The sequence below is a fragment of the Phymastichus coffea genome, unplaced genomic scaffold (assembly GCF_024137745.1).
Source record: "Phymastichus coffea isolate CEN01 unplaced genomic scaffold, Cenicafe_Pcof_1.1 PCOF00108, whole genome shotgun sequence".
NCBI lineage: Eukaryota > Metazoa > Arthropoda > Insecta > Hymenoptera > Eulophidae > Phymastichus > Phymastichus coffea.
The window spans coordinates 701,966-712,681 of NW_026706919.1; the positions used below are offsets into that span (position 1 = coordinate 701,966).

At 56.8% G+C, this 10,716-nt stretch overlaps 1 protein-coding gene across 5 annotated transcripts in view; it reads right to left on the reverse strand.

Moving 5' to 3' along the window:
- Window positions 1-10,491, reverse strand: part of LOC131670339 (inactive dipeptidyl peptidase 10) — a 35,966-nt gene extending 25,475 nt beyond the window's left edge. For 3 of the 5 annotated variants that reach the window (XM_058945857.1, XM_058945859.1, XM_058945855.1), the window contains exons 1-2: window positions 10,056-10,491; window positions 3,238-3,277 (exon numbers count right to left, since the gene is read on the reverse strand). The gene's annotated coding sequence lies outside the window, so the exon portion shown is untranslated. The remainder of the gene's footprint in view (window positions 1-3,237; window positions 3,278-10,055) is intronic. The other 2 variants (XM_058945858.1, XM_058945856.1) reach the window with 1 other exon arrangement.
- Between the last annotated feature and the right edge of the window lie 225 nt (window positions 10,492-10,716).

Consider the following 10,716-nt stretch of genomic DNA (forward strand, 5'->3'; position numbering starts at 1 on the left):
AAACATTTTTTTGCCGACGAGACTTCTCTGTCTGTCTCTCTCCCTCTTTCGAAAAAAAAAAAAAAAAAAAAAAAAAAATACACTCTCGTTGAGATAAAAACAAGAAAAAAAGGACAAACAGGGAGAGAGAGCGAGCAAGAGCAGTACACACGACTGTCGGCTGAAACTCGGAAAATTGCAAGTGGAGACGAAGAAGGAGGAAGAGGGAATAGACCTAATCGCCTTTGACGTTAATTAAAAACGAAGGGGACTAACCCGCCGACACGAGCGGCACGCGCCTGCGCATCCGTAATTGTTGTCGCTAGCTAAACGCGGAACGGCGCTGCAAGCCGGAGTCGCGTCGTGCGCTCGCGGTTCTTTTTTTCACCGTCACGATGTAAATGCAAAATTTATCGGCGGCGCTGCCAATAATTACGCGCGCGCACGCGCGACTTGGCCGTTAATTATTTGCCCTTCGACGGCCCGCATCCGACAAGAGAGCGATCGTTATTCAATTTTATTTATGCGCGCGACGGCCAGTCGGTCGATTGATCAACTTTCGCCGCGTGCAGGCGGCGCGGATCATTGAAATTTGACGAAACGGAGTACAAACAAATAGGGGAACGGCGGGAGGCGCGCATTGGCCGGCCGCGATCGGATGATTAAAAAAATGAGAAGATCGCGGACGCGCTGAAAAATACGAGAGCGGTGAAACTCGAGCGAGGCCATTAATTTAATGAGCAACCGAATGGATAATCCGGCTAATAACCGCGTTGGCAACTCGTATCCATAAAAGCAATGGCGAATATCGAAGCCGAGCCTCTCGCGTATCCGTGCCGTTCGCGGGACAATAGTTCGGTGGGCGTAAAAGTGGACAGGAGAGAGCCGCGTCGAAAAGGGGCGCATCGCGCACAGAAGACTCCGCGCTACCCGCTGCCACGAGCGTCCCCCGCGTACGGCAGGTTTCCCTCGCGAGGCGACGACGCTCCGCGCCTAATTGGAAAATACGGCCCGGCCGGTTCCTTCTGTTGTTTTTTGAAAACCGAGGGCGTCGCAGCCGCGTCGGACGGGGATCGATATAGCGGAGCTCGAGTCACGCACCACCACCCAGCCCCTTCCAGCTGGCCGCACGAGGCACCGAGAGCTTTTTCGGCCGCGCGTCTACAGCCTTGCGAGTGCTCTCCTCGCGCCTCGACACCACTCGATCGATGCTCGGATCGGATTAGCGAGGACGTCTCCGCGGTCTGTGCGTCCCCGATGCGGCGAAACAAGAACGAGATCCGCGTTCAGGGCGCGTCGAAGGCCTTCGCGAGCCGCGGGAGCAGGATATCGTTACGCTCGAGTCGCGAACAATGCTCCTCGAAAGGTTGCAATCCAGAAATGCAAAACTCGAGCGATTCGGTCCTCCGCACGGTCCCTCCGCAAATGGAGCGAGTCGTGCGTCGTTGTTTCGTCCGGGAGGCCGCGAGCGGGGTTGTTAATGCGCTCACGGGAGCAGCGCTTATCGTCGCACGCGCATATCGGCACGAGAATCGAGGCGAACGGACGTGGAAAATAAATGGTGCGAGAGTATTCGGGTTCGACGGAACGCAGCGCGAGTCCGCCATCGGGAAATGACAGCTACAGCTGGCGGATTTCCGGCAATTCGCGAGTTCCCCGACGCGAAGAGCTGCGCCGCGGAATATCTCGCGTCGCCGGCAAATGAGACATTTTTAAGCGCAGCGAAATCTCGGTCAACCTTCTCTCGTGCTTGCGCCACTCGCAGCGATGACAAAAAAAAGAAAAATAAACTCCGCAGTCTCGCTCTCGCCGACGAGTCGTCGACGTCGCTCGTATGGCAAGTCGATACCACGGCAAAGGCAGCGAGTTTGCCCATTCGTCGCGCGTCGTCTCTCCGGCGGCGCGCACATCGCGGAAGCCTCCTCTCTCGGCAAACTCGCCGTGCAGACGGCCTGCCAACACATGTGTGTAAGTATATCGCGGCGGCCGGGGCAAACAGGATTATAAACTCGGCGACTTTTGGCGAGATTCCATCGCGCCGCGACGACTGCGACGTCGATTCGCGCGGGAGGCGAGCAACGTCCTAATTGGAATTCGGGGACGAATAGCCCGCGGAGCGCCTTTACGAGCCGCGAGCACGGCCAATCGAGTTCCAGCCCGAGCGCGCGAGCTGTGTTTACGTGCGGCCCGGAAACATCGGAATTAACGGACGGCCTACGTGGGACTGGATTTTTGCTATTGCGCCAGGGACTGCAGTCGGTGGAGAGCCCGTATCCGCTCCGATAAAGCGAAACGCGAAAAAATGTCAGGCGTTCTCGCGTCTCACTTTTAATCTGTCTCCACCACGGCAGAAAAGAGCGCCGTTGAATAAATGAATGGCCAACTTTCGTGCCACGTGAACGCGACGCGGCAGCATGGAAAAAAAATAAAAAAAGAAGGAAAAAAAGTGACTCCTCTGATTCCGCGCTCGCGCTCGATAGACGTGTCGGCGGCCAAGCTTTTCAAAGAGATGGCGATCGCTAACCCTATTGTGATCGGGCGCGCGCTCTCCTTCGTTAAGCTCGATGACGCGCCTTCGTAAAAAATTTCGCCCATCACGCGGCAACAAGTGTCTAGCGCAGCGGCGCGAGAATGGAAATTTGCGCGGCGCGACGAGGGCCGGGAGAGCGGGGGGCTGCCGAATTTCGCGGTGTGCACGCGCGTGCCTCGGGATTATTGGCGAAGCCTGCACGACGACCGAATTGACGTTTGCCGAGACCGCGATCTCTCGGAATTTCTTGTTTTTTTCCTTTTCCTCTCGCATTGCATGGCGCACCCTCGACGTCGCGACGTCTCATCGACTTTGGCAAACAACTCGAACGAGCTGCCCTCTCCCGCTCGGTGTAATCGTATATCCGTATATCCGTATATCCGTGGCGGCCGCCTTGTCCTCGCAGACGCTCGCGTATTCGGACGGCACTCTTTAGGGATTAAGCGGCCACTGGTCCGCAATAGCGGCACGCCGCAACTTTAACTCGCCGGACGCGGTTCGCGCGTGGATTAATAATTTTTGCCAGTCTCGGTCCGCCTAACGACCGCCTGCGCTCGCACGACTCCGTGGAGCGTCGCGAAATTGCGGAATTGAGCGAGATGAAAATTGAATTTCACGAAGAGAAGAAGCTTTTCAGGATTAATTTAGGACAATGGCTTGGCAACAATGAAGGGCGAGCCATCGAGGTGTGCGCCGAGCAAGAGAACGACTGACGCCGTGATACTTACGAGAAATTTCGTAAACTCGGCGTCCTTACTGGGGGCTCACCTGGAACACAAGAAAATCATACCTCAGTTGGAAATGACGCGGCCAGCGCGAAACAGTTGGCGTTTCTCCCCGATTGCCTTTAATGGGAAATCACGGCGCACTCGTGCACTTGGCGAGTAGCGACGAGTGCCGTTTCCGGAATAGCCGCAGCGCGTAGCGAGCAAATTGTCCGCGAGGGCTTCGCGCGCGCACGAGGGAGCAAGGAGCGCGCCAGGCCGACGCACAAGAACGAGACTTAAAATCCCATTTGGGAAAGTAAAATATAACGTACGCGCGCACGCGCGGAGCGACGACGGAGAGTGCGGCTGCGTTCCAGCATTAATTAGCATATTCAGCGAGCTGCACTCCGCTCGGCCACGCGCTGCATAAGCGGCCCGAGCCCCCGCCCCAAAGGATCGCCGCTGCATAATTATTCCAAGCCAGCGAGACAGTCAACGATTTTGCCCGTAATTTCACCGCCAAACTCCTTCGCGGCTCCTGTCTGCGCGCTCGCGTGCGTCAACTTTTACTCCGAGCGCGATGCGCGCGATGCGCGCGATGCGCGCGATGCGCGCGATAGCAAAAGTTCCGCTCCTTTTTCCGATCCGCACAGTCGAATTACAGTGGCATCCACTGCGCGCAAGCCAAAGCGGGATCCTCCTTTCGAATCGATCTCTCCGACTCCGTGCTCCCTGCAATTTTTCTACTCGCGCCGTCGCGCGACGCACCGCGCGCCGAGTTAAAGGCTCGTCAACCGTGTCGTTGCGAGCACACATGCAAATCGCCGGCGCGCAAAAGGGAAGAAAAAAAAGGAAAATTGGTACGGTGGGCGCGGGCGCGCATACCTATGCATACGCTCCCCTGGCCTGCGTATAATAATTGCAAAGCAACGCAGCCAGTCCTGGGCACGAGCTCTCCCGGACTGGTACGTCGCGTCGTGCGCGCCCAGCCGCGCTCCCGTCACTTTTTATTTCCGACAGGCGCGCGAGGCTTTAACCCGCTCGTTCCCCGCGGATTCGTTCTGTTCGTGACACATTCTATATTTTCATTTGACGGCTCGTTAATACTTTGCGTATCGGGCAATTTTGCTTTTTCTGCGATCAATTTCCACCGAAGCAAAGCGAATGACGCGACAGCGCTGTGGCTCTGATCGTGTAGCGCTTGAAGCAGCGGCAAGTAGGCGAACGCAACAATTGCCGTGAAACGCGAGGATGAGCAAAAGCGCACTCCGCTGTTGTATAGCTGAAGTGCGGCTGAAATGCTCATTGGAAAAGTCGTGGAATAACGTAGAAGACGAGGAAAGAAACATCACTCTGGTACAAGTCTGCACTCGAATGAAACACGCGCCTCGGATTCATTGCAAAAGCTTATGAATTATCCCATTCCAGCAGCTTGAACGATCGAAAGTCAAGAGAAAAAGAATGTTATTCAAGAGACTATTTAGCCTACGAACAGCGATAGCCCTGGGATCAAATTGAATCCCAACGAAAATCCAGCAAAAAGCTGGACACGAGGAAACTCGGTAATAAATTTGAGCCGCCGTACGAAACAGAAAAACAGCAGGGCAAAATAAAACTAGAATGTGATTCGCAGTTTTGCCAGAAGAACCAGCAATATCGAATCGTGGCTGTCTGGGATTTTTGAAAGTTGAACGAGCGACGGGCGCACAAAAAGCTCGGCTGGCTTGCGGGAGGAAAACGTAAAAACTCACGGAACTGTACGCAGGGAGATCGATAGAGCCGCATAGCCGTTTCGGCGTCGTGTCCTCTCCTCGGATCGGCGTTTACACGGGCAAAGCCATCGGCGCCACGACTGTCGGGGCTTCGTTAGCGAGCCGCTGTTTTGCGCCCTCGGCGTGGTGCATATTTATTACGGCAGCGCGAGCCCCGATGATTTGCGAGTCGCGCGCCAAACGGGGAGCCTCTCCGAGAAGCCATTCGCACGCCAAAGTACGAGCTGTCCTGCGGCGACGGAGAGCACGATATTTTCCGCGGGAAAAGGCAGCGAGCGTGGCGGCAAGAGGGAGGGAGTCCGTGCGGGCTGGATCCCCAATTAGCATAACTAGCTGTCGCGAATGTCAATTAAATGTCGATTCGCTCGCGAGCTCTTAACGAACCACTGCTCCTGACGAAGGAATCGCCGCGACGCCCCACGGGAAAGTTGCACTGTCCACTGCTCGCGATTAGCGAGCGATCCTCCTCGATCATCGAGCTTTCCGCTGCCACTGAGAGCCACCACTGAGCTTCGCCAGTCCTTGCCCTGTTCTCTGTCTTTGCTGGCGTTTGTTGGTAAACAAGACGCTATCGCCAGGTCCGCGAGCCAACTTTCTCTCTTAGCAGCCATTCTTTTCGAATTCCACTTGAATTAAACGAAACTTGGAAACAATTTTCGCGGCCCCGATGTAGCTCCGTACTTAGCGCTGGCTGTCCAGGCACGGCCACTTTCAAAGTAAAATTAGCGCTCGCGGCCTCGAATCTGACTCGCAAATTCAAATTGCATGGCGTCGAGTCGCTCTGGACACGCGTACGCCTGTACACCGAGAGAGAAAAAATTACGGCATCAGTCACGATACAGTGATGTAACACAGTGAACAAACGAACCAACTGGAACGAGTTTGTTTTGCTAGCTAAAATATCGCATGGGTGGGACTAGCAAACGTACTATTCGCGATTCATGCAATATCATTGTCAATTTGACTATACTCTTCCAACACATTTAAGAAGATTTTTTTTAAGAAGAAGTATAATCTACCGTATTATTTATCGTGATGGGCTACGTTTTACTATGCTGTATAGCACGCGTAAGTGAAGGCTAATGATAATTAGCAACAATTTTCCAGTTTTCGACGTTGAGTAACAAATGAAATTTAGCCCCGTCTCCAAAGTACCGTCCGGGGGGTGAAATTAAGGCCACTGAACTCGGCAAGCGCCAGCCAAGAGAAAATAAAGAAGAGAGAGAGAGAGAGAGAGAGAGAGAGAGAGAGAGAGAGAGAGAGAGAGAGAGAGAGAGAGAGAGAGAGAGAGAGAGAGAGAGAGAGAGAGAGAGAGAGAGAGAGAGGATCAAACAAGAGAGTGGATCGCCTGCAGGAGATGACAGAATAAACACTCGGCTAGCGTTGCTACTGCAAATTACAATCCCTCGGCCGAATTCTCGGGCGAAGCTCCTTCTTTCTCGTCGTCGCTCCTTCGATTTTCAAGCGACGCTGCGACTGTTTTCTCACCGATGGCCGCCCGTTCTGCCCTGCACTTTTGCCCGGGATCAAAGTACGGTTTTCCCCGAAAATCCCGCGACCCGATAAACTTTCCGTCCGAGCTCGCCTCACAGGCCGCCTGGGATATTCGATTGCCCGGCCAGCGCAACGAGAACGCAGGCAGAGAAGCGGACAATGTCAAGCGCAATCGAATTGTCGTGGCGATCGAGGTATCCGCTTGGGCCTAAATGGAGTTAGAGAAAGCCGCGGGCAAGGTACGTCCGAAGGAACGAGACGCTCGCGAGCCGGCTACCGTGCGCGACGAACGAGTTTGCACGACGAGGCGCGCGATCATAATAGCGCCGTTCGCCGTAACGATCGCCATGAGGAACAGCCGGCCGACCGAGAATGACGAGGACAAGCGAAACGATCCTCCGGCGCTAATGAATGTATAAAGAGGCGACTAAGCTGCAGTTAATTCGAGGGACCAAGCGAAACCCTCGTCCCCTCTCGAGACGCTATCCTTTATTCAAGGCTCCGACTCGTCGACGATTTCATTTATTAAGCGTCCTCCTCCGCGGAAACTTCGAGGCCCGACGTCATTTCTTTGTTCGGAGATCAGCACAAAAATACGGCTGCAATATTCGCCGAGTTTAATTAGAGAGCAGAGCTTGCAATCGAGTCCTTGCTATCAGCCGAAGTGGAAGAGGGGGGCGCGGACTAAATACGCTGTTATTTACCCCGCTCGCGGCAACAACGGAGACGACAACGACGACGACGGGCGGCGGCGGCGGGCCCCCTCGTTATTTCGAATTATCGGAGGGGTAGATTTTTGTCTTGCTCCCTCATTAGGAGAATCATTAAATTTCCTTTGTTTGCGCCCCAAGGGCCGGCGATTTCTCGGGACGAGAACTTTGCGCTACCGTACCACACGGAAACGCCGGCGTGATTAGTTTGCTCGCTCTACTCTCTCGCACTTTCTCTCGCTCGGCTTTACCAACATTGCTTGGCGACCCTCGTTCCTCGATTACTTCGTTGTCCGCCGCTCAGTGCACTCGCGTAAGTTACGCCAAATAATAATAAAAACGGCGGACATTTAATATACGAATCCGACACTCTCTCTCTCTCTCTCTCTCTCTCTCTCTCTCTCTCTCTCTCTCTCTCTCCGTGCTATCGTTCGATCGCGAGCGGAAGCGCCGCGCTTCTCTCTTTTCTTGACTTTTCCCTTGCTGCGTCCGTCCTCGGTAGCTCGCGCGCGGACCTGCCTCGCGTGGTGCGCGTGGTGCGCGTGGTGCGCGTGAAATCAGCGAGTCTTGCATCGGCTAGCCGCCGACCGAAGTTTGTCAGTGGCACCAAAGTGGCAGTGGAGCGGCGGGCAGGAACCACGGCGCCGCTCGTAATTGAACGCGGCGAGAGTTACGAGCCAAGTTTCGCCTACGTCGACGTGCTTTCTCCGGTCGACCGCGCGCCTCGTGCTCTCCTCCTCGCTGCCTTCGCGGCCGAATTCAAAGCAGCCCTCCGTCGAATGCAACTCGGCCGTGGCAGCGGCGCGCAGCCACCCGCAACAGGATCAATTCCGCGCGGCAGCGCCTATCCACAAAGCGGCGAAGGATTACTTTATCGCGAGAGGGAAAAAAGAGGCGCGCAGAGACGGCAGCGGCGAGTAATAATCATAATGGCGAGATGATAATGGGAGCGAGAGTGGAAGCGCGAGAGCAAAGGGGAGCCGCGCCTTTGCGGCACGTGCGCGGTTTCGTCGGGTCTCGCGCGGCGCTGGCGCTACTGGTCTATCGATCGCTCGACTTTCCTCATCTCCAAACAAAAGCTCGGGCCGCTGCAGATAAGCGACCGCCGGCCGCGCGCAACTTGCCACGCAGATTATTAGCTTCCGACGCGCTGGCGCTCGAGGCCTCCGCGCGCGATATCAACTTGCGCGCCGGGCGTGTCTTATCGCCGAGTTTGTCGACGGGCCGCGGCGCCCGATATCAATGCGATTTCCTTCGTTGTTTTTTCTTTTCCTTTTTCTTGTTCAGCCTCATCAACCACTTGTTGCCAGTCGCGAGCGCCTCGCGCGAGACACAATGGGCCCGTGATGTCCCGAGCCGGAGACGAGAGCCGAGCACGCGACGCCCGCGACCTGAGGCTGATCGGAAGGCCGTTCACGATCCGGGCACCGGTTTTTCCGCGCGCCGGCAACTTGGTCTAACGAGCTTGGGTCGCTTCCGAGTGCGCCTCGAACGTTCCGTGAGTCGGAGAGCGCCGAGTAGTAGACGGCGGTAGTCGTACCCGGCCGACCAAACTCGACCGCTACTACTGCAGCCGCCAGGCCGAGCGAGGGACACGGGCGGAGGGGGGCGTTCAACTTGTTGCCACAGGACGACGCCGAGCGCGCGCATACGCTCGTCGATATTCGTTGCGCGGCCCTTTGTCACGGGTTTTTCGAGCCTCGCGCGGGATCGGTCCGTCGAAGCCCGAGCGCGCGGCAGCCGCGTCTCTTTTCTCGCGGCACAGCCAGCTGCGATCCCGTCGAATCGTGGCTCGGCGTCGTCCGTTGGGCGTCCGGAGAACTGATTCTCGAGGAGTATCACGAATTCCGGAAGCGCGCCGGGAAACGAATTTACGATGCATCGCGCGCGGCGCACAATCGCAGTTTCTTTTTGATGAAGTTGGCGACTTGTTTCCTCGTCTCGCGGCTGGCGCGCCGCGCGCCCCACTCGTGAAGCCAATTTTCGCCGACGTAACGGTGGGGAAGGAGGGAGGGAGGGAGGGAGGGAGGGAGGGAGGGAGCGAGCGAGGCTCGGCGAGCATTATCTAATATCCAAACTACTTTTTCGTTTTATCGGGCTGGGGATCTTGCTCGAGCGTCATTCTTTTCAAGTACGGAGCCAAATTTGGAATTGATACTTTTTACGAAGGTGGCTTTTTGCACTTCTGCACGGATGGAGCACACGGATGTACGAGCAGCGCCGCAAGGGACAGACGAGAGAAAGAAAGGCGGAAATGAAGCAGGCGGCACGCACGACACCCGTGATCCGTGGACGGGCCTCGGTGGCCGGTGGCGCGCGTGCAGGCATAGTCGAACGCTCGTTTGCGTCAGCGAGCCGCGCTGTACGGCTCCGGCTCGATCAGCGCGCCTGGCGCCTCGGGTTCGTCGCGCCCGATCGCCGGCGCGAATGCCGTCCGGGAGAGATAGGCGCATCCGCCTCTTCTTTCGCAAGTGTATTCCGAGGGCCGATAGGCCGTGAGCGCCGACGGAAATTGCCGCCAAATAACTGCTAATAGACGGACTTGTAGCTGCGCCACCTGTCCGCGCGCGGCGAGAAAAAAGCTCCGATGATTATTTCCTCGGCTGTCGATTCGCTCGTCGGCGCTCCAATTCAATCGGGGGTTGTCGTGGCGGCAGCCAACGTGCCGAGGGAAGACAAAGAATTAGCGACAGCCTCGGGCGCCAGCGAGCGACCGACCGACCGACCGACCGACCGAGCACGCGTTGCCCGCTGATTACCGAGCCGCTGATCCGCCAACCGCAGCTACGGCAGTACGAGCGCGCGAACAGCAGTGTTCCGCAAATAGCCAGAGTAGATCACGGAGGAAGAAAACAGTGCATACCTCGTGCGGTGGACGGGCGAGGGCCGCCGGGTCTCCCGGAGAGCAGTTGGTCGCCGTTCCGGGCGACATGCCGCACTGACACGCAACTTAGCCGACCATGGTATCGCGCGCACTGAGCGTGAACAGAGAGGAACGGTGGGGAGGACAGCGGGAAGGACGACGACGAGTGTGCGTGGATGGGCGCGATAGTGCAGCAGAGCTGCGGCTGGAGGACCGAAGACGAGAGAGCAGACGGCCCAGAGAAAGAGAGAGAGAGAGAGAGAGAGAGACAGAGAGACAGAGAGAGAGAGAAAGAGAGAATGAAAGAGAAAGAGAGAGAGAGCGAGAGAGTTGGGCGCAGGACACGCAGGCCCGGCCACTGCGCCTCGACTGAGTCCGCCGCAGCGGCAGCTCTCTGCGTCGCTCCGTCTCTGTCGCTCGCTCTGCCCGACGGCGGCCTCCTGGTGCTGCTCCCCTCCCGCCGCTGACGCTGCCGCTGCGAATCCCGGCTACACTGCCCCACCATTGCACGACGCGCGCGCGCCACCCTCCCCTTCCCGCCCTCGAGCGAGCGCGCACGCATACACTCGCCCGCTCTCTGCCTATTTCTCAATCAGCCGCTATCCTTATTACCGAGACCAGCTCCTGGCGGCGGCTATGGCCCAAGTAGCCCTCGGCTACC